At 48.1% G+C, this 21,839-nt stretch overlaps 1 protein-coding gene across 5 annotated transcripts in view; it reads left to right on the plus strand.

Moving 5' to 3' along the window:
• The first annotated feature begins 1,331 nt into the window (after positions 1 to 1,331).
• Positions 1,332 to 21,839, plus strand: part of LOC140903522 (apolipoprotein L6-like) — a 59,185-nt gene continuing 38,677 nt past the window's right edge. For all 5 annotated transcript variants that reach the window (XM_073324921.1, XM_073324948.1, XM_073324930.1 and 2 more), the window contains exon 1: positions 1,332 to 1,439. The gene's annotated coding sequence lies outside the window, so the exon portion shown is untranslated. The remainder of the gene's footprint in view (positions 1,440 to 21,839) is intronic.

Here is a 21,839-nt window from a genome sequence, read left to right on the forward strand (position 1 = left end):
TAGTCAGTAACCTTGCTGTGATGGGATATATTACATACCTGGGTCCCAAGAGGGGTAGGGAGTGACCTATTTAGAAAGCTTTGTGGATCCAGTCAGGAAAGCAAGGGTTAACCGGCAGGCTCACAAAACAGCTAAAGTCCATTTGCCTCTCAGGAAACCAGCCTGAGACACCTAAGAGGAAGTACAAGCTAGTATAAGCGGGGGAATGGTCCCGCTGTTGTGGGGAAACTTTCCTGGCTTATACACTACTCCGGTGAAGTGGGCTAGTGAAAGGATCTGAGTCCTCAGTCTCTGCCTGACCTCAAGGGCTCCCCTTCCACTCTCCCCCGTGTGGCAGAGTCCTCATAACCCCAACAAGGCTGGGCCCAGGATTCCTGGGGGGCTCAACCCCCAACCTTGTTGTGGTCACTTAGGGCAGGGGCTAGGGTGTCCCCACTCCTGGGTGCTCTCTCTGCACTAGATGCTTCCCTGACCCACTGATCATTACATACAGTTCAAAGCAAATACAATTTATTAAACAATCAATTTAAAAAAATAAGGAAAAAGGGGAAAGGTTAAAGGAAAACGTGTCACCCCGCTCTGTGGCATGGGGACGCCACAACCAGAGTCTCTAGAATGTCAGGGCAGTTCACAGTCTGTTCCTCACACGTCCCAGGCCTCCTTCTCAGGCCCTGGCTGTGCTGCAGAGATGCTGTGGGTTGGACACTTGCTCTGGTGGTGGTCACACACCCTCAGGCTCTAGGCGGCAGGACCCTTCCCAGTGTCGCCTCTGCCCCGTTGGGGTTATGATCCCCCTCCAAGTCTAGCCTGCAGGGCCTCTTGGCTGGGGGCATCTCCCTGTGCTGGGCCTGCTGCCCAGGGTCCCCCCTCGCTCTCCCCAGCTGCTCACAGCACACAGCTCTGGACTGCTCCAGCTCCACTCTGCCTCAGCACAGCTCCTGCTGTGCCTCCAGCTCCCTGGGCTGCTTCTCTGGCCCCTCTGGCTCTGGTTGCTGCAGCTCTGCTCCCAGCACAGGTCTGCTCTGTGGCCTCTTCTGTGACTCTGCTCCCAGCACTGACCTGCTTCCTGGGCTGCTTCTCTGGCCCCTCTGGCTGGCACAGCTCTGCTCCCCAGCTCAGCTCGGGGCCCCTGCTTTCTCCTTAGCTTGGCCCCACTCTGCCTGACCCAGGCAATTCCAGCTCACACAGAGGAAGGGACCCCCCCTGGCCTCCTGCCTCCCTGATTAGCCTGCCCGCCCTGTCAATCAGGGTGACGTGGAGCATTGGCCTCTCCCCATTGTTCCTGGGAACTGTCAGTCTCAGGGTCCTGATTTCCCCTTGGTACTGGGAGCTAGCCAACCCAAACACCCCCACTGAGTTTTAGTACTAGGAGCTGGGGCAAGTGGAGCAATCGCTGGAGACTGTCTGCTCATCACAGAGGCAGCACCACCAACTTCAGAGTAAGTCTGTTTTGCTTTTAAGTGGTATTTGTTTGAGCCTCTTTTAAAAGCTTTAATTTCTCTCTGTGCTCTGAAGAGGATCAGGGTCCAAAGTCTCTGTGTGTTTTCAGGCCATCGGAAGGCTTTACTCCCTTTGTCCTATGGAGATAGAGCAAAGACGTGATTGAAAGTAGTCTTGGAAAGCAGGGGTGTTTGGGTAGCAAACCCAGACCAATGCCTCGAGTCCAGAGCCCGGACCCTGAATTCCAGAGGGTGGGGTGGGCTAGGCTAGAGTTCCTCTTTTCATCAGCACTGACCGACTGCTGGGAGGCTACTTTGCACCACTCTCAAAGACCTCTCACATCAGCTCAGCTGCTGAGCCCGTGGCCTCACAAAAGTCTGGGCCTTAAGTGTTAACCAGCAAGCTAAGTGCTAAGCCAGTGAGCTCACAATAGAGGTGCTGTGCAGTGGTTAAAGTAAAGAGGAGCATGTGGGAATACGGTTCTCCTCTTCTCCTGGCCCTGGGAGCTCTCAGCTCCCCCACCTCCTGCCTCTTCACAGGCAGGTGCAATAAGGACTCATCAGGCAGGAGAATCAGAAGTGGGAGTAACAGCAGGAGCTGTTCCCTGCCTGGAGTATTTCTGGGCCTCCATGGCTTTCTGTTAGTAGGTGGAGCAGCACTGGGCTCTGATGGGCAGAGAAGAATTGTCCAGGCTGGTAGTTCCCTACCTGCCCCCTTTTTCATAGAGGAGGATCTATTCCCCTGCTGGTTCCCCATCTCCTCTAGGGGGACAGAGAGGGAAAGAGCCAGAGCGTGGTGCTTCCAGCTCTCCCTCCTCTTTAGGGCTAAAGGAAACTGTGTCACAGGCCTCCCCTCCCCTAGCCAGAATTCAGGAGAAAAGGTGTGTGAGAGAGGGGGAATACATTTTGATTTGGTGACATATTTTAAAGGGAGACATTTTCTTAAAATGAGGAAGCAAATGTTTCTGATAGGCAAACTGTGCCCTTGCTGCTTTCTACAGCAATATCACCAGCAACAATGTGACAGGCACTCAGCCCACGAGTTTACTGAGATGAGGCAGAATGGGCTTCAATGCTTGCTCTTCTGAAGTGATATCAGCTCTTCCGGGATGAAGAGAGGAGGAGGAGAGTCCTATCCAGCCAAGACTTTGGAGGTGTGCAGGGATGGGGGTGGGCAAAAGAAAGGAAAAGAGAGAGAGCAGTTTTAACAGCACCAGCTTTCTTGACCTTAGCCATGCTTCAAAAGACTAAGGGCCTGATTCCCTCTTACATGGCCCTGCCAGCCCAGTGTAAAAGACCTTAGGGTAAATGAGAGAGTCAAGGTCCAAAACATCAGCTTCATTCATCTGTCGCATCAAAAAGACTTGGCACGAAACAGCGATAAATTAGTGCCAGCTTCCCTGCTGAGATAATTCAAGGGATCTTTCCTTCCACAGCAGGGACCAATTTTCCTGTTGATTACATATTGTGATTAATATAGGGAAATTTCTTGATTAAAAATGTCACTGAGTTAGGCCTTTTTTGCGGTAACTTGCCCTGTTTGTTTCTGTTCACAAAGTGAGCCCTTTGTTTCAGCGATGGGCGTGGTATCAACGGGTTAGATCTATCCAGTGGGTCTTCAGGTATCCACTGCTATACTGAGTGAGGCTTGTCAATCACAGCAATGCTAATCTCCTCCTTACCTCCCACACCATTGATTAGTGTCACTCATCCAGTGAGCAGGGAGAGAGAGCGGAGGCAGGTTCTGCCAGAAATAAGTGACTCGCTGAAAATCTAATCCATACAGTGCAGCCTGAGAATCATACCTCGTAGGTGGAAGAAAGAGGGGGAGGGGGAAAATATTTTCCACTTGATGATTGTGTGGCTCCTTTTTATTGCTTGTAACAGGTGTAGTTTACAGAGCCAGGGGAGAAAGATGGCTGAGTTTTTGGAAATGTTGTATAATGTCTAAGCAATTGTACGGAGGTTGCACTGGACAACTGTGCACCTTGGGGGCATTTGTGAGGCAGGGGGCCAAAGTAGTACCTGTGAGATCCCTCTGCCCCATTAAATGAAGGTATCCTGTGGGATCAGTCCCACATGCCAGGAGATGGAAGAGGCTTTGCAGTACAATATAGGGGCGGGAAGGGGTAGTCTTGTCATGGCTGCGGGTTGACAGCAGCATCTTCTGCACTGGGCTTTTAGAGGCAATCGCTCCTGGGGCAAGGGCTGGTCCCGGGGAGATGTGACGTCTAGTCCACTAGAGGTGATTCTGAGCGGCAAACATCAGATCTGGACCTCTCCAAAGTTTGGGAGTGACTAGATCCAGGGTTTTGGTTTGGGCCCTCTGTTTTTGGTTCCCAGTTGAAATCTGGTGGAGGATTGAAAACTCTGAGTGGGAAGATCCAAAGTTTCTAGTTAAAATCTGGGTGAGACAGAATCAGCACCATTGCTTATTGGTTAGCTCAGTGGACTTGGAGGCAGCTCTTCTTGGTTCTATTCCCAGGTCTGCCACTGACTCTCTGTCTGAATTTGGGCAAGTGACTCTGCTTCAGCTTCCGCATCTGCAAAATTAGGGTATAAATACTGTATCTATCCCGGAGAGGTGTTATGAGACCTAGAAATGTTCACAAAGTGCTTTGAGATCCTCAGATGAAGGGCAAAGCGTTGTGGTTCTCTCTCATGGTACAGGTATAGTACTAAATAACTGTTGTTGTGACCGAACAGTGACACTGGAAATTGAGGACTCCAGAGGAAAGGTCTGTGAGGGGAAACAAGTATCCAGATCCCCAATGCGTGTAATTTCAGTGGGAGTTAGGTGTTGTGTGTGCCTGTGGACAATCTCCCCCTGCATGGACGGGGGCTTCACCCATGGAAAAGAAGAGGCTGCATTTGATCTTTGTGACACCAACTCTCCTCTGATTTCAAAGCATTTGGGGCTTCGTCCTGCTCGGTGCTGAGCTCCTCACCATCCCCACTGACTGGGACCGGAGTTGAGGAAGTTCCCCACTGTGTAAGATCAGGTCCTTAAGAGAGAGGCAAAACCTGTCACTTCAGTCTTGTTCAGAGCTCCACTCACACCTGAACTCCCCATCTCTCTCCTAGTCCCCCGTCTAAATCTGGGACTGATTCCTTTTAGGAAAAGTGAAGGGGCTAACAGTCCCAGGATACAGCAAATATATAATATGCTTGTTTGATGACACTGACATTCTACCCTTTTCACTGAAAAAATGTACAACAAAAAGCCACCCCATCCTCCTCCTTCAAATCCCTTCTTAAAACTCTCCTGTGCCATGATACCTACAAAAAATAACCCTTGACAATGGTTAGGCAGCTGCTCATTATCCTGACCACTATTGTATCATTGTTTCCATGTGCTCACCCTTCTTGCGCTGTACCCACCTCTTATCCCTTGTATGATACTTAGATTGTCAGCTCCTTGGGGGAAGGACTGCCTTTTAGTGCTGTGTTTGTACAGCACCTAGCACAGTGGGGTCTCGGTCCATGACTAGGGATGCTAGGTGCTATGGTAATACAAATAATTAATACTAATAATAAATATGAGAACAGCCACACTGGGTTAGACCAGTAGTTCTTCTAGCCCAGTATTCTGTCTTTTGACAGTGACTAGTGTCAGATTCTTCAGAGGGAATTAACAGAACAGGGCAATTATCAAGTGATCCTTCCCCTGTCATCCAGTCCCCGCTTCTGGCAATCAGGAGTTTAAGGACACCTAGAGCATGGAGTTGCATCACTGACCACCTTGGCTAATAGCCATTGATGGACCTATCCTCCATGAATTTATCTAATTCTTTTTTTAACCCAGTTATACTTTTGGGCTTCCCAGCATCCCCTGGCAACGAGTGTCCCAGGTTGAGTAAGTACTTCCTTTTGTTTGTTTTAAATCTGCTGCCTATTAATTTCATTGTGTGACCCCTGGTTCTTGTGTCATGTGAAGGGGAAAGTAACACCTTTCATGATTTTATAGACCTCTGTCATATGACCCCTTAGTCATGTCTTTTCTACAGTGAACAATCCCAGTCTTTTCACTCTCTCCTCAAATGGAATCTGTTCCATACCACTAATCATTTTTGTTGCCTTTCTCTGTACCTTTTCCAATTCTAATATCTTTTTGGAGATAGGGTGACCAGAATTGCACACAATATTCAAGGTGTGGGTGTATCATGGACTTATATAGCAGCATTATGATCTTTTCTGTTTTATTATCTATCCCTTTCCTACTTGTTCCTAGCAGTCTGTTTGTTTTTTGACTGCCACTGCACATTGAGTGGATGTTTTCAGAGGACTGTCCACAATGACTCCAAGATCTCTTTCTTGAGTGTTAACAACTAATTTAGACCCCATCATTTTGGATGTAGAGTTGAGGATTATTTTTTCCAGTGCACATTACTTTGGATTTATCAACACTCATTTTCATTTGCCAATTTTGTTGCCCAGTTTCCCACTTTAGTGAGGTCCCTTTGTAACTTCACAGTCAGCTTTGGACTTAACTATCTAGAGTAGTCTCATTTTGTCTGCAAATGTTGCCACCTCACTGTCCAGCCCCTTTTCCAGATTGTTTATGAATATGTAGAACAGCCTAGGTCACCATACAGATCCTTGGGGGACCTCGCTATTCAATTGTTTCCATTGTGAAAACTGACCATTTTATTTCTACCCATTGTTTACTATCTTTTAACCAGTTACTGAACCATGAGATGACCTGCCCTCTTGGAAGGCTAATATCAGATGATATATTATCAACAGGGCTCATTTCTGCTCCCCTGATAACAATTACAAAAACTCCTGCAGAGTAGGATTGGGTCCAATTCAAAGCAATCTTAAGACTCTCTTTGTTGATGATCATGCATGGTAACATTTGAAAAAACATTTCAGCTATCCAGTTCAAGCCATAAATCTGGATTACATATATAAAAAAAGAATCTATTTAGAAGCATATGTCCAATTAAGGGGGAAATGTTTCCAACTCTTGTCTCTTGCACTGACTTTAATGTCAGTCAATTTTTTATGGTTTATTTGACTCAGTAAACTCATACACACTGACTGCCTGTGCTTAGTAGGACTAGTCCCTGCTTTTTTTCATAGCAAAAAACTATCCTTTTTCTATCTCTGTCCATCCCCAAAACTTCTCCCAGGCCAGTGCAATTCAATGGCATTTAAAACCTGTCTTTAATGGAAGTTTAGTGAGTTAGACCCTCTCTTTTAGTTAGCTTTCATATGCTAACAAGCATGATACACTTAGAGAGTTCAAGGTGAGATGTGACCATTGTGTTCATCTAGCCTGACCTCTGTGATAACACAGGCCTTAGAATTTCATTCAGTAATTCATGCATCAGGCTAGGGGTGCCAGAACGGGGAGAGCAGCAGGGCCATGGCCCCATCACTTTTAAAAGTGGGAGGGATATGCCCTCCCACTTTTTACCAGCCCTAAGGGCGAGCAAGCTGGGGGGAGAGGATTGGGGAGTAGATGTGCCATGCAGGGGAACAGGTGGCATGAGGGCTGGGGCTCAGGGAGAAGGGGCAGTGTGGGGGGTGTGGCTTCAGGGCTAACGGATAGTGTGGGCACAGGGGCGGAGCCACCGTTCAGGGGCTGGTGACACCCCCCCACCACACACTCTCTCTCTCTCTCTCTCTTACTTACTTTTAGGGAATTTCCACCACTCCTGCATCAAGCCAATAATCCATGCTGGAGTTAGTACATATCTCTAGTTGATGGCTGGCAACCAAGATCCTTCCTCCCATCCTATGGCATTAGCCCAATAAATATGAATTGCACTGTACAGACAGGAAGGCACAATCCCTTCCTCAAGAATAATAAATAGACCAATGGAGAAGTATAGGAGGGCAAGAGGGGAGATAACAGAAAATGAGAAAAGGAAAAATGGTTTGGGGAGAGTGAACTATGAAGAACTGAGATTGTTCTGTATGTTATGGTTCCATGTTTCTTTTCTATTTTTGTTTGATTTTAATGTTGGTGTGGTGATTTGGGGAATCTGTATGATTTATGAGCTCTGTGTGAGATTATGAACTGTTCATCTGTATCTGTGTCAACCTGCTGACTCCATCTTGGCTGTGGGGTTCTTTACCTACTCTGTTACCTCTGTACCACCAAGTTGGACTGAAATTCCAACAAGGCAGTGATACAAGGCTGACAATAGCAGGATGGTAAATCCGATTGGCTGACCACTGAAATGGAATAACTGTATACAGTAGCCTGGCTCCCAAGCAGGAGAAATGGTTTATCACGGGAGAGGTCACCTGGCAATGAAGTCAGCTTGGTAAGGGCCTGTGGATCACCTGAGTAGGCTGATCAATGAGTCACTTGACAGAGGGACTGGAATACTCTAAAGTGCAGGAGTTGCTCAGTCTATTGTCTCTCTCTTTGACAATTTTTCATGAGCGTAAGATCAGGGACGCTGCTGTGGCTGGGACCTCCGTGTATCTGGAAACAGATAGGACTCCAACGGGAAGGGTTGGCTAGAGTGAGGAGAATTGTCTGTGGGGTTTTTATTTTGTTAAGCGCTGTGTAATTCTCATACTATTAAAGAACAGCAGCGTTGTAGAACTCCAGGCAAAATGCATGCGTATTGTATGCTGCATCTACCATGTGCAACCCTGAGAGACTAAAGTAGTAACCCAGATGCCTCACACCTTTTGGTGGATTTCTGGAGAAAGGTGTATTGAAGCTTGGGGGAGCCTGCGGCGTCAGGTCTGGTAATAGGGCTGGGCAGGGGACAGCAAGGTCACCGCTGTCAGGAGGGAGTAGCATTCTGTTCAGACTCGGGAGCCTTAAAACACCCAGGGATCAAAAGGTTTGGACTTCTCCACAGCCATTTGGTGGGCGGCCTGCAAGAGGGAGTCTGACCAGATCAGCGACAGGTTATTTGTTTCAATTAATGATGTGGTCAGGTGGGAGTAAGGTTGCTTATGATGCCAGTGCTGCTGTCAGGGAGTGAAAGAGAGCCAAGAAGGGATTTAGAGAGGGAAGGTGTTCAGTGCTCAAGGGGATTGAGGCTTTTCCAGGCATAGGGCATGGCATCAAAGGTGTGCCTGGGAGAAAGACACCAAGGGGGCATCAAGTAAAGACAAGTGGGGGTAGAGTATAGGGAATGCAGGGGAAGCAGGCGGAGACCAGTTTGAGGTGTTAGGAGAGGCAGAGCTTCAGAGGTAAGAATGAGAAGGAAGATTCTGATCTTGTTTGCATTGTGTAAAGGCAGACTCATGCCACCGTTGACCTCACTGCAGTCACTCTGGATTTACATCCATATATGTGAGAGCCGTAGGCTGTCTTGAAGAATTTAAATGTGAATGCTCTACAGCCGATCAGCTGGGGAGATCTCCTGGAAGATCTGTTGTGTTGGGGATGGTATGACTGTAGCTTAGCCACCTACATGCACCCTACTCTTCCTGATAAATGCCCAGCTGGTGGGATGTGAGGCACAATGATGCCATCTTGTGGCCAGTTACAAAAAGTGTCAGGTCTTGAGTCCCTACAGACATGACACCAGATGCTGTATGTGCCACCTGGCTGGCATAATAAGTACTATACATCTTCACATGTGTATGCACATTACTTTAACCCTCACAAGCCCTCAGTCTGATAAGCAATTATTCCCATTTTACAGTTGGGGAAACTGAGGCACACAGTGGTGGATGTAGGATTGCAAGTACAATCCAGGAATTTGTGGCTCCCAGAGTCATGTAAGTTCATCTGTACTTTGAATCCAGCCCCATGAGGACGGAAAGAATTTGAAGTGGGTGCCTTTCAACAAACTGGAACTAAATTTCTTTTTTGGGATAGAGGGGGCAAAATGTTTGTTTATTTAGTTTAAAAAAAAGATTCCTGGCCAATGGGTGCTGTAGAGCCAATGCTTAGGGCAGCACGGGGAGCCCCCTGGATCCCCCTACACATAGGAACCAGAGGGGGACATGTCACTGCTTCCAGGAGCCGTGCAGAGAGCCTACCTCAGCCCCGCTGTGCTGCTGACCAGACTTTTAACGACCCGATCAGTGGTGTTGACCAGAGCCACCAGGGTCCCTTTTCAACCAGAACGCCCAGTCAAAAACTGGACACCTGGCAACCCTAGCCTACGTGAGAGTTATTTTTATGAGACTCTTTCTGACCCAATAGGCAATTGCTGTACAAATGCAGAGCTCATGAGGCAGACTTTACTGCCCTGTCAGTCTATTTGACTGTCTATTTCCAAACCTGACCTTGGCTTTTGGTTCCCAGGAGTATGTCCCTCCTCCCACCCCATGAATCGCTAACCAGCACCGTGACAGTCTGAGGGAATACGTCTGTGTCAACTTGTAAATGCCATTTTGTTTTGTGAAAGTCCTTTTACATTGTATCCTCCATCTTGGGTTAAGACATAAAGGTGGCGTTGGACACACTGTGCTCCTGCAGAGGGCATGGGGGCACCTCCTAGAAAGCTGGCGCTGACAGAGCCATCAACTGTGTGACTCTCCCCTGCTGGGACACTGGGCTGTCTGCCAGTAAGGTCACTGACTTTGAATAGACTCTCTTCCCAGAAACCTTTCTGGGGGGGAAGGGAGGGCTGGAATCCCCAGGTCTGAGCAGATGACTGGGAGAACTTCAGCTTCTCTGCTTGAGCACCTGGCCCAGTGGGGTAACTCTCTAAACCAAGAAAGCCTTTTCATTCCCAGAAACAGAAGACTTAGCTGGAGGAAGTGGAGAGAGGAGGGAATGGGCCTCTGCTGAAGGAGGTTCCCAGCCAGTGGGAGCTGCGGAGCCAGCACTTGAGGTGTGGGGCAGCATGCACAGCCCCCCTAGCATAAGAGCCAAAGCGGGGACATGCCGCTGCTTCCAGGAGCTGCACAGAGCCATAGCAGGCAGGGAGCCTGTCTGAGCCGTGCTGTGCCGCTGACTGGATTTTTAAGAGCCCAGTCAGCAGTGCTGACCAGAGCTGCCAGGGTCCCTTTTCGACTGGGCATTCCAGTCGAAAACAGGACACGTGGCAACCCTATGCAACACTCAGACTCAAGGCATCTAACCTTTTTAGGCACCAGGAATACCACTGCGCTCCACAAAGAGTGAGTTAGGCACCTGGGCTGCCCATACAATGAATGGGGAGAGAGAGGTGCCTTGTGATGATCCACAAAAGTTAACATGTTAGGCAGGGAGCTGCCTAAGCTAGCCCATGGGAAATGCTGACCACCAGTGTGTTGTAAGACCCTTCCCTCTCACCTGTGGTTAGACACCTACATGGCTCCACACAAAATTGAGGTTGGTGGGACTAGGAGCAGTGCCAGTGCCCACCTTATAACTTTTAGCCAGTAGTTAAAGCATTGGCCTGGGAGGTGAGAGCCTAAGATTCAATCCCCGCACCCCGTCAGAGGACAGGAAAGAATTTGAACAGGGATCTCCCACCTCTCAGGAGAGTATCTAACCACTGAGCTCTGGGATCTTTTGATGTAAGACTCCCTCAGTTTTGCCTGTTGAAGCTGTTCCCCTATGGATAAATAATAAGAGTAGCTGGAGCAGGGGGGACTGGTCCGGGGGGCCCCCCATCTCCCAGATGGGTGCCCTGACCGCTGGACAACAGAGTCATTCTCTTGGTGTCTGGCCCAATGACTATTTAGAATTATCCACAGTTGAACAATCATTGGTCCAGCGAGAGAGAGATTCTGTAGTCCAATGGTTAGAGCACCCATCTGGGTGCCTAGAGTGAGGCAGCAGGATGCATGACCAGAGGCAGAAACTTGGGTGCTGAGGGAATTTTTACTTTCAAAACTTACCTGCTGAGTGTTTGGCAAAAGTTTTGTGGATCGAAGTGGAACCTAAACCTGGCACTTACATGCCTAAATTTGGGCTTGGGGCACCTAAGTACCTTTGTGGAGCTGGGCCATAGTATCTAGTGTCCTCCTGCTGTATGCTGTCACCACAAGATGATGCAACATCTGTTCACCACACCAAATGAAGATGTGGGGTGACAGCCATCAGAACTGGGCTGCGAGGCCTCCTCTTTTGTGCAAAATGAACAGAGTTTAAGGCCAGACAGGTCCATTAGCTCATCTAGTCTGTCTTCTTGCATAGCACAGGCCATTGCAGTTCATCCAACAGTTCCTGTACTGAGCCCTGTAACTTACCGTCAGCTCAGTATGTCCCATATTCTTTAGCTGCCATTGAATTCCACCTCACCACTGTGTTCATATCCTTCCCCTAATCTGACTACCGTGATGCTGCCCCTAGCCCTGGAACTCCCTTCTTATCAGAGTTCACCAGGCATCAACCGTTCGCGTCTCAGGAGCCTGCCACCACAGACAGACACCAGTAAGAATGCTGAACCCATTGCCTCTCAAACCCAGGAACTACGTGAACACCAAGAGGCTGGAGCTTGGGTGTGCTGTGTCTGATTGGTGGGCTTTCTTCTGACGGAGTGGTTAAAGCAGACTAAAGTAAGAGCTAGTCCATTGCATTGGCTGGACATCGTGCTGCCGGCACGGGGTGCTGCTGCAGTTCCCGGGAGAGCCCTGAATTGACGCTGCATGCCTGCGGCTCCTGTCTGGGGTCTGCACGGTGGGGGCCGCCAGACGTGCTGCTCCTTTCGCCGCTGTGGCTCCCAGGAGAGCTCTGCGATTCAGGGCTCTCCCGGGAACTGCAGCAGCAAAAGGAGCAGAACCTCATGCCGGCAGCTCCTCCGGCGCGGCTGTACCGCCCCTAGCCTTGCCTCCCTGGACTCAGGAGACACAGCTACATGAAAGGGCCTGGGGGTGGTACAGCTGCGCTGGAGGAGGTGCCGGCGCAGGGCCGCCTGCTGGCCCCACGTTCTGCGCCTTTCCCCACTGCATTTCTGGAGAACCCTGCGGTTCAGAAGTTTCCAGCCCAGCGGGAAGAGGACAGAGCCCCCCCAGCTAACATGGGACGGATCATGGGGAGGGGATGGGGAGAGCACAGGGCCCTGGGCTGGGGCAGGGTCACATGAGAAGTCATGTGCGGAGATTCCCCCCACCCTTTAGCTGGTGCAGAGTACTGGTAAAAAAGGAATTCTACTTGCACCACTGCCTGTCCCCAAAGCGGGTGACAGCCAGCAAAACACCTGTGGTGTTTGCCTGCCCGTTCCTAGGCAGTGGGTGGAGCTGTGAATTGTTTTCCCAGCTGCCCTCCCCACCATGCAGTACCAGGAAGGGAGCAGGCACTTATAGGGCCATTTGGTTTCCCATGGACTCTGCCAGTGGTAAGATCTGTCCCTTTACTCCTGGGAAGAAGGGACAGCTGAAAGTGGTTTCCTTTCTCTTTGCCCCTCTAGACGGATGAGGAAACCAGATCTTCCTGCAGGAGAGAGGAAACACATAAGGAATTCCCAGTGGTCAAGGTTCCTCCCCCACTCTGAACTCTAGGGTACAGATGTGGGGACCTGCATGAAAAACCTCCTAAGCTTATCTTTACCAGCTTAGGTCAAAACTTCCCCAAGGTACAAAATATTACACCCGTTGTCCTTGGACTGGCCGCTACCACCACCAAACTAATACTGGTTACTGGGGAAGAGCTGTTTGGACACGTCCTTCCCCCCAAAATACTTCCCAAAACCTTGCACCCCACTTCCTGGACAAGGTTTGGTAAAAAGCCTCACCAATTTGCCTAGGTGACTACAGACCCAGACCCTTGGATCTTAAGAACAATGAACAATCCTCCCAACACTTGCACCCCCCCTTTCCTGGGAAATGTTGGATAAAAAGCCTCACCAATTTGCATAGGTGACCACAGACCCAAACCCTTGGATCTGAGAACAATGAAAAAGCATTCAGTTTTTTACAAGAAGACTTTTAATAAAAAATAGAAGTAAATAGAAATAAAGAAATCCCCCCTGTAAAATCAGGATGGTAGATATCTTACAGGGTAATTAGATTCAAAAACATAGAGAACCCCTCTAGGCAAAACCTTAAGTTACAAAAAAGATACACAGACAGAAATAGTTATTCTATTCAGCACAATTCTTTTCTCAGCCATTTAAAGAAATCATAATCTAACACATACCTAGCTAGATTACTTACTAAAAGTTCTAAGACTCCATTCCTGTTCTGTCCCTGGCAAGAGCAGCATCCAGACAGACACAGACCCTTTGTTTCTCTCCCTCCTCCCAGCTTTTGAAAGTATCTTGTCTCCTCATTGGTCATTTTGGTCAGGTGCCAGCGAGGTTACCTTGAGCTTCTTAACCCTTTACAGGTGAGAGGAGCTTTCCCCTGGCCAGGAGGGATTTCAAAGGGGTTTACCCTTCCCTTTATATTTATGACACCCCTCTAGACGGATGAGGAAACCAGATCTTCCTGCAGGAGAGAGGAAACACATAAGGAATTCCCAGTGTGAGTAATCCTCTCAGATGCCAGTGCTGGCACATTACCAGCAGGAATGCGTGGAGCCCCCGAATCTCCCCGCTAGAGCTGGCTGAAAAGTGCACATGCAGTTTTGTGGGAAATGCTGAAGCTGTGTTCCTTTGGCAGGGCTCTGCGCAACCTTATTTTTAAAAAAAATCCTGAAAGCTTTTAATGAAACATTTAAATCCACACACTATCAAAATGGTTCTCGAAGTAATTTTTTGTTTAAACAAAAAATGTCAGGAATGTTTGGGGTTTGTTTTTTTTTTTAATCAATTCTGATAAAGTCATGATTGGTGAAAAACAAAAAAAGAATGTGGAAAATGGTGACAGTTTTTCATTAAAATGCCCTTTTTTCAAAAAAAGGCCAGTTTTCAAGGTGAAGGAAACTTTTCATTTAAAAAATTTCAGTCAGTTCTGCTCCTGGGCTCCCACTTCAGAGTCCCTCACCTGATGAATTCTCCCTTCCCTGGGCAAAGAAAGGGAGATGCTCTGAGAAAGCTGCTTTCCGAGGCACTGCTGCTTACTTACCCTGCCACTTGGCTCCCTACCTTGAAGGGCTGATGTCAAAACACAGACCTCTGCAAAGGCACTCTTGTGCCTCTGCTGAACTGCTGGCTTATTTGAAGACACAGGCCTCTGTGGAGTTATTTACCAGTTAAGCATCTATACCTTATTGGATTAACATCATGGCATAGGCCTCTGAGCTCACTGGTTCAGTACCTCTAACTTGCTGGCCTTATGTTAAGGGACAGCCCTCTGTAAGGTCATTGGATCAACATTGTTAGTTTTTCTGGCCTTACATGAAGGCCTGGACATCTGTAAGGTTATTGACTACGTCAGGCTATCTTGCGGGGCTATTGTTGAGGCAAAGTTTGAAGTTCTTGGCTCAGCATCTCAAGTTTGATGGACTAGCCTCTGAGCTAACACTTGCTCAGCACTTCCACTGTGTTGGTCTGATGTCATTAGCATAAGCCTCTGTGATGTCCTTGGCTGTGCTGACGTCTGTGAAGAGGAGTCTCTGAGATTACAGTCTCAGCACCTCTAGCTTAGTGGTCTGGTGGCAAGGCATGGGTCTCTCTCAGTTCCACTCGGTCAGCAGATGAGCTACTTGGAGCAGAAAACTTGTCATCTCTTGTCTTGTACAGTGCCCAAGTACATGGTCTGTGCTTAACAAATTATAGCTATGACAAGGCCTCTGACAGAAGCTGCTCCTTGCGAGATAAGGGAGGGCAGTTCTCATTTGCGTAGTAGGATGGTGTCTCATGGGAGGTTATGAAAGAGTCTGTGTAATGGAAAATATGAGACCAGACACAGTGATCCCCATGAGGTGAAATGGAGAATTTCATACCAATAGCTGCTTCCAAAGAAAAGGATCAAAAAATGGAGGGTGGGGAAAGAATGACTCTGGAGATCTCAAAGCACTGTTGTCATTATGACACACAGCTATGCATAGATACTAACTGTGCAGGCAACTATTATGTGGTCCAGCCATTGCTCATGTAGCCTGATAGACAACAAAATCTGTTTGATTAGGATACCAGTCATGGCCAGGACCTCTAGCGTGCATATAACAGTTTGAAAGTACCCTAGGCATTTTAAGGTCTTGTGTGCAGGACAACTCCTCTAATCCTTAGTTTTGTACTGGGACACATTCTGAAGGGAAGTCTGTTTAACATCGCTCCCTCCAGATGGTGCAGCTGTCAAGCCGCTAAGAGCAACCAAGGGGAAAGCACTATTTAATCCTCTGTTTTCTTACCACTGCTTGTTTCCACCACACATCTCTTCCAGGCACTCTTGCTAGAATTCCATGCTCTGGGATACCCATATGTGACCACAAACTCAGGCTCTGTGAGAGAACTATTCTCTGAGCATTTTAGCATTGAGCACTTAAGCCTCCTCTCAGGCTGGAAGGGTGGGTGTCTGTTTCCCCCAGCCGTGGTTCTACCTCAAGCTAAGAAGAAATGGTTCAGAATGGCTCCCTAAAGAAACTAGTGATGTAATTACAATAAGTCCTGGCTGTGCTGGAAGTCACATTACTCAGTAAAAAGGCAATTTCATACTAGACAATTGTCTGTAGTTTAAGGGGCAAAGTCACATGACCTCAGCCTTCCTATCCAGTTATGAAAGCAACAGAGAGCCAACTTCTTCAGAAAGGAAGCTGGGAAAGGTCAGCCGGCGCTCCTCTGAACCAATCAAAAGCCGAAGGCAGAAGCTAACACGGAAGGCAATGGCAGCTTACCCAAAAAACTCAGTTGTCTCCTGCTTAGCAGTGTATAATTTGGAGACTTAAGGGACTGATTCTCAGTTACACAACGATTGGTAGAGTGGAAACAGCACTCTGAGAATCTTCTCTCAGCAAACATGTAGGTGGAGTGGATGAGGCAGTAGCATTAGATGGGGTTATTTGTTTGACTTGCTTCCAGATATCTTACTCTCTATACTCGGTGCTGAGAATGGTGATTTGGAGTCTGAGCACTTAAAGAGATCACAGTCATTGCCATCAAGGACTCGGGGTGCAGTAGGTTAATACACAGAGGCCTGGTTTCCCCTTTCTGTTACATTGCAAGTGGAACATGTTGAGTGGTCTCAAGCCAGTGGCTTTTTGTGCAAGGCAGAGCCAAGAGGAGAGGTGGCCAGAATCCATCACACTCCAGCGGCTGCTCTAGCTTGCATTGGAGAGCAGGCAGGCCGTTGGCTATCCCACAACACAGGGAGCACAAACCTAACTCAAAGCCCCTTTTCTCCTTCCCTACCCCCATTCCTGCCCTATCCTCTGTACCCGCAGGAACTGAGTAACTGAGCATCAGCACCTAAGCTGAAATTCAAAACAAATGGACTTTAGTCCTGCTTTAAACCGAAATCTCTACACAACCTTATCTATGGAGCTCCTACGGGGCCTCCATGATATCCTGGTTGTTACATATATTGTGCCAGGAGAGAGAGCAGCTTGCTTTTGTTGCCTTTACTGGACTCCTTACACTCGTGCATAGCTCACACTAATAATATTGCTACAGCACTATACAGAGTTAGATAAGAGGTTGTGAAAATTGAAGCTAGTTCTCCTATAAAGCAGGCTGTCCAAGACCCTTCTGTTCCCCACCATATGTATGCACCCTCCCCATGCTGTTTAAAGCTCACCTGTAAGGCCAAACTGCTGATCTGAAAATGAGTGCACTGCTGTTAAATCAGAGTTCAGTCTGGCAGTCATGCCATGTGGATTTAGTCATGATGTCTTTGTGAATGTAGATCTAGTCAGTGGGATAGGACCATCTCCCTCTCCCTGGGGATAAATAAAGGAGAATGACGCAGGCATACAAATCACAGCACAATTTCTCCAGGAAATCCAGCCTCCCTTCCCCATAGCCATAACACACTAAAGCCAGAGACCAAGTCATGCCCTCAAGTGGCAGGGTCTACTAACCACTGCCAACCAGGATGGATACCAGCATGGGGGTGGGGGAGGGATGTCAATTTTTTTTTACTTGCTCCCATTGATACCTTACTCTCTACCCCTGCTGCTGGGAACTGTGATTTGAAGTGTTGGTGTTTTAAAGAGATCACAGCCGTTGCCACAAAAGGGACCACTACTGGGGACTCGGGGTTCGGTAAGTTAACACACAAAGGCCTGGTTTCCATTTTCTGTTACATTGCAAGTGGAGTATGTTGAGTCGTCTCAAGCCAGTGGCTTTTTGTCCAAATCCCAGCAGGTATAGTTCAGTCTGACAGCAGGAACGCTGTGCACTGATAGCTCGGGGCATGGCTGATGGTAGCCTAAAAGCTCCCACCAGAATCCATAGCACCTTATGCGGAGGCTAAATGCAAAGCAAATGGATCTGAGTGAAAAGGTGATTCCTAATTGTACCCCAGATGGCTGGCACCCGCTGTGCCCTCAAAAGATAGGCTGCTCCCTTCTCTCTGTTTGTATATATAAATCTCTAGCTTAGTGACTCCAGGGGCTTGGAGTGTTCTGCTTTGGCCTGCCACTGATGTTCACAGCACCTGTGGCCATTTTCTTTGCAGGCCAGGGCTTTTTCTTTGGGAAGGAGAAGACTAAGCCACTATACAGAGTTCTAAGGATAATAGTGCGTATGTCTCCAGAGCCTTTTCTTCCAAACTAAACCCAAAGCTCTTAACCACACTCTGTCATCTAATCTAAACTTCAAGCTGGAGGTGTCATTTCCAGCTCCAGGAGTTATCCCTGCACTAGCTCTGATGAGCTAACACTATTTTCAGTATGTCGCTGTAACGGCAGCCACCTGATTACATACCTAGCGTCGCGAATGTGCCGCCTACAGATTTTGGGGCCTCTAGCCCCTCACTAATTTTTAATGCACTAGCTCAATCAGAGTTAGCATGAATCGATCTCCTTTAGCTGGAAATTACACAACTTGAAGTGTAGATATACCTACAGACAGCATCTGTAATCTGTCTGGTTAGCTATACCGGATCACTGGAGTAGCTGCACAGCTGGATACAGGAAACGTCTCATCTACCAATTAAAGGTGACCACCTCGGGGATGGAATTGTTTAAGAGCACATGGGACTACAGCCCAAGTCGTTCTCTGCAGGAAGTGAAGCGTCCTAGATCTAAATGAGACAGCAATAATATAATGAATAGCAGGAAGAAGGCTAAGCAGGTGTGCCCATTTACTAAGTCATGCTTCAATAACAGATGGGTACTCCGATTTAAAAACAATGGATTCAAAATAGATAATAAACCAGAATACCTTATCATTAATTAAATACTCATAACGTGCTCCATCCCAGACAAGATGCACAGACAGACAGCAATCTAAAACAGACCTAGGAAGAATGTGCTGGAAAACCACAGGAGGAACAATGTTAAGGATTTTTTTAATCTATGTATGTGCATCTGGTGGCTTCATGAACTGGGACTAGGAGGTCATTTCATTTACAGAGGGAGCATAGAAAAAGTCATAGGGACAAGAATGGAAGGAGACCAAGCCGGTGTCAAGCCTGCCTTTTTTGATAGACCAGGGAAGGGCCGGGAGAAGAGCTTACAATAAGTTGAGTAGGTCTGAGATGTTGGACACAGAAGAATTATGTAAGAGCAGAAAAGTGAGGATGAGCAGTTTAAACTTGATGTGCTATGATTAACCTGTGGAACTTACTGACACATGACAATATAGAGACAAAAAGCATATAAGATTTTTTTTACAAGGGTAATAAGAAGACTAGCTGCTGAAGTGAGAGTAGCCATACTAAACGGTCTCAATAGCTCCCTGCAACAGATCATAAATGAATCATCAGTGGGATCAGGACATGTTCCTCCCCTCCTGCCCACTGTAAAGCAGTGAAAAATTATGAGCAACTTTTTGAAGCTCATGGAACTAGCTATTGTCCAAGGGAAGAGACCTGGCTTGATAGCCCATTGGTAGCAATTTCTGCAGTTTTCTTTTCTTTCCAGCTGTGCTTTACCTTCACTCTTTCTGTCCCATTTAGTTTTCCCCCTTCTCTGCCCGCTCCCAGTAAATACGTGACATCCTGCATCCCCCAAAGGGTTTCCTCTGAGTAGCTTGACTATTCCTGTATATGTTCATCCAGCGGAGGGGGTGAGTGAGAAGAGACAGAACCATTCTGACATATCAGCTACTCTCTCGATAACCCAAGAGCTCACCAAGAGCCTGCAGGACGGGACTGCTCTCACGTAGACCCAAGGCAGAGCCCCCCCCCCCCACACACTGCGTTAGCATGATGTCAACACCAGTAATTTTCCACGCCTACGGTGGGATTGTGGGAGAATCTACTGTGGAATTTGGAAGGGGGCGGGGGGTGGAGCAGATGAGAAAGGGACAGAGTAAATGAGGTTCCCGTTCTCGCACTAGGAGTTCCAAACAAATACCACTGTCAGCCCACGGAGCTGCTGTTCAGATAAACAAGGAGGCATAGAGAAAACACCAGAACTAGAAGCTAAGAGGTCTTCCAGCCCAGACTATTCAATTGATTCAGTGTGTGACCGGGCCACAACAAGGCTGTAATATTAGAGCAGGGCCCCCGCATGCTATATTTGTATTGCGCTTCCCGGGGAAAACAAACAGTCTCGGAAACAATCCATCACCAACTAGTGCAACACTTGGTGCTACTAAATCTCCATTTGCCCCAGCAAGAGCTGAGGCAGCAGGATCATTTGGATGAGGGAGATGAGGCACAGCTATGGCTGATCACCATGACCCGAACATGCACCGTAGTTTGAATGCATGGCTATTGTGCTGGAAATCACCGTAGTGCTTGTGGACACATGCAAGAGCCTGGACTGCACGACATACCAGGGAGGTGCCTCTGTTTGCTACAAAAGGCAGCTTCAGTGCTTCCTGGGGTGGCAGAAGATGCTTGTTTTGCTTGTATCTTTATGGAGTGAGAGCAGCCAAGCTGGGGAAGGACCTTGGTGCAACTCAGCCAAGCGTCTATAAAACAGCTCTTTAAAAAGCCACAAAGTCACCTTTGCTGACATTTGCAAAGGGATTATATGCAAGTCACAGGACTGAGAGATGGACCCTGCCATGATTAGGGTCACAGAGGCAGGGAGTGAATTTATGTGCTAACAAACGGGCCTGCATGGCTCTCTCTTCTCACACATGCTCGGCTAGACACATTTATAAGCCTTTGTGAGACAAGTCTGACCTGGACTTCTCTTTCCATTTACTTTGTCACTTCTAGGACGGACACATGCACCCCTCTGCCAGTCCCCTATAGCCTCTGGCTGGATTCTCCACGTCCAAGGCAAGTGACCATAACCTGTAACTATGCTGAGCTGGCAGCGTTTTACATCACTTTGCACTGGGTACAGAGCACTGGGGTGGCACCCTTTAGTCTAGCAACAACCATGGTGCAGACTCTGTGCTCTTGGGACATTGCCCAGACCCCAGGCAGTCTCAGCATGTTCAAATATCCTCAAATGGATGAGGGTTTGGGTGTTTGGGCTGAAGAAATGACTGATGTTCTAGGCACTGTTCCTCACATCAGCTGCACCTGGTGGGACAAAGCCGGGTACAGTGCCCACGAGAGGTGTTTTATTGTTCTCGCCCTATAACATAATTAACCATCTCCATCCTCGCCTGCAACGAGCCAGTGATCAACATCGCAGCATTTAGTCACTAACGTGCACGCCAGTGCTACCAGTTACTGGAGGGGGAAATCCACGAAGCAAGAGGACTGGCCATGTGGTGGGTGAGTGAGGCCCAGCAATCGGCATGCTGGATAGGATTTAAAGCGAAAGCTACCACCTTAGCCTGTCCAAAATCCTAAGTAGTGAACACTGTGGGGCTGGGACTGTCTTATCTGTACAGTGCCCAGCCCAACACAGCCCTGCTCACCAGCTGGGGGTGCTTCCATGCTACCATACTACAGACAAATGGGTGACTGGCTTTCTGCCAAACCAATAGGACACGACTGAGGCGAGCTTAGCATTGTTCCCTACTAGCTTGGCTGGGGAGGGTAGAGACTCACCTCACCCAATAGAACTGCAGCTTATGCTGAGTATGCAGCAAGTAGTCAGACACAACACAGCCAGCAGCAAGCCCCACTCCTCCATTACACTGCCCTAAATGAACATAGCCATAGATGGCTGCTGGCCCACTTGGACTGACATAAGCAGCTGCCATAGCTGCAGAATTTAGCTCCCCACCAAGCCTAGCTTTATAGCCAAAAGCAGCGGCTGTTGTCGCTGGCAGGGAATCCTGTTGTGTTCAGCTGACAATCCTAGGCCCATATTTAATATGCTGCTCTTCCTGCAGCAGCTGCTATACCCTGAGCCAGAATGCGCAAGCTGCTAGTGGTCTGACTGAGACAAGGGCCAAGTAGACTGTAACCTCATCTAGGTGGCAAGAGGGAGTTCAGTGACCCTTCCAGCTAGTTAACAATGCCAGATTCTGAAAGGTTGAGTTCCCAGAGAATGCTGATCATGACCAAAACTGGAGTGGTGGGGATTTATAAAGGGAGCAAAGTAAGAAATACTCCCTGTTCCATCAAGGACTTTACCCCTATTCTCCTCTGAGTGGCAGAGGGTTTTTGGACCTCTGAGCTGAATGGAGAAGGAGCAGG

The sequence above is a fragment of the Lepidochelys kempii genome, chromosome 1 (assembly GCF_965140265.1).
Source record: "Lepidochelys kempii isolate rLepKem1 chromosome 1, rLepKem1.hap2, whole genome shotgun sequence".
In the NCBI taxonomy this organism is placed as follows: Eukaryota; Metazoa; Chordata; order Testudines; family Cheloniidae; genus Lepidochelys; species Lepidochelys kempii.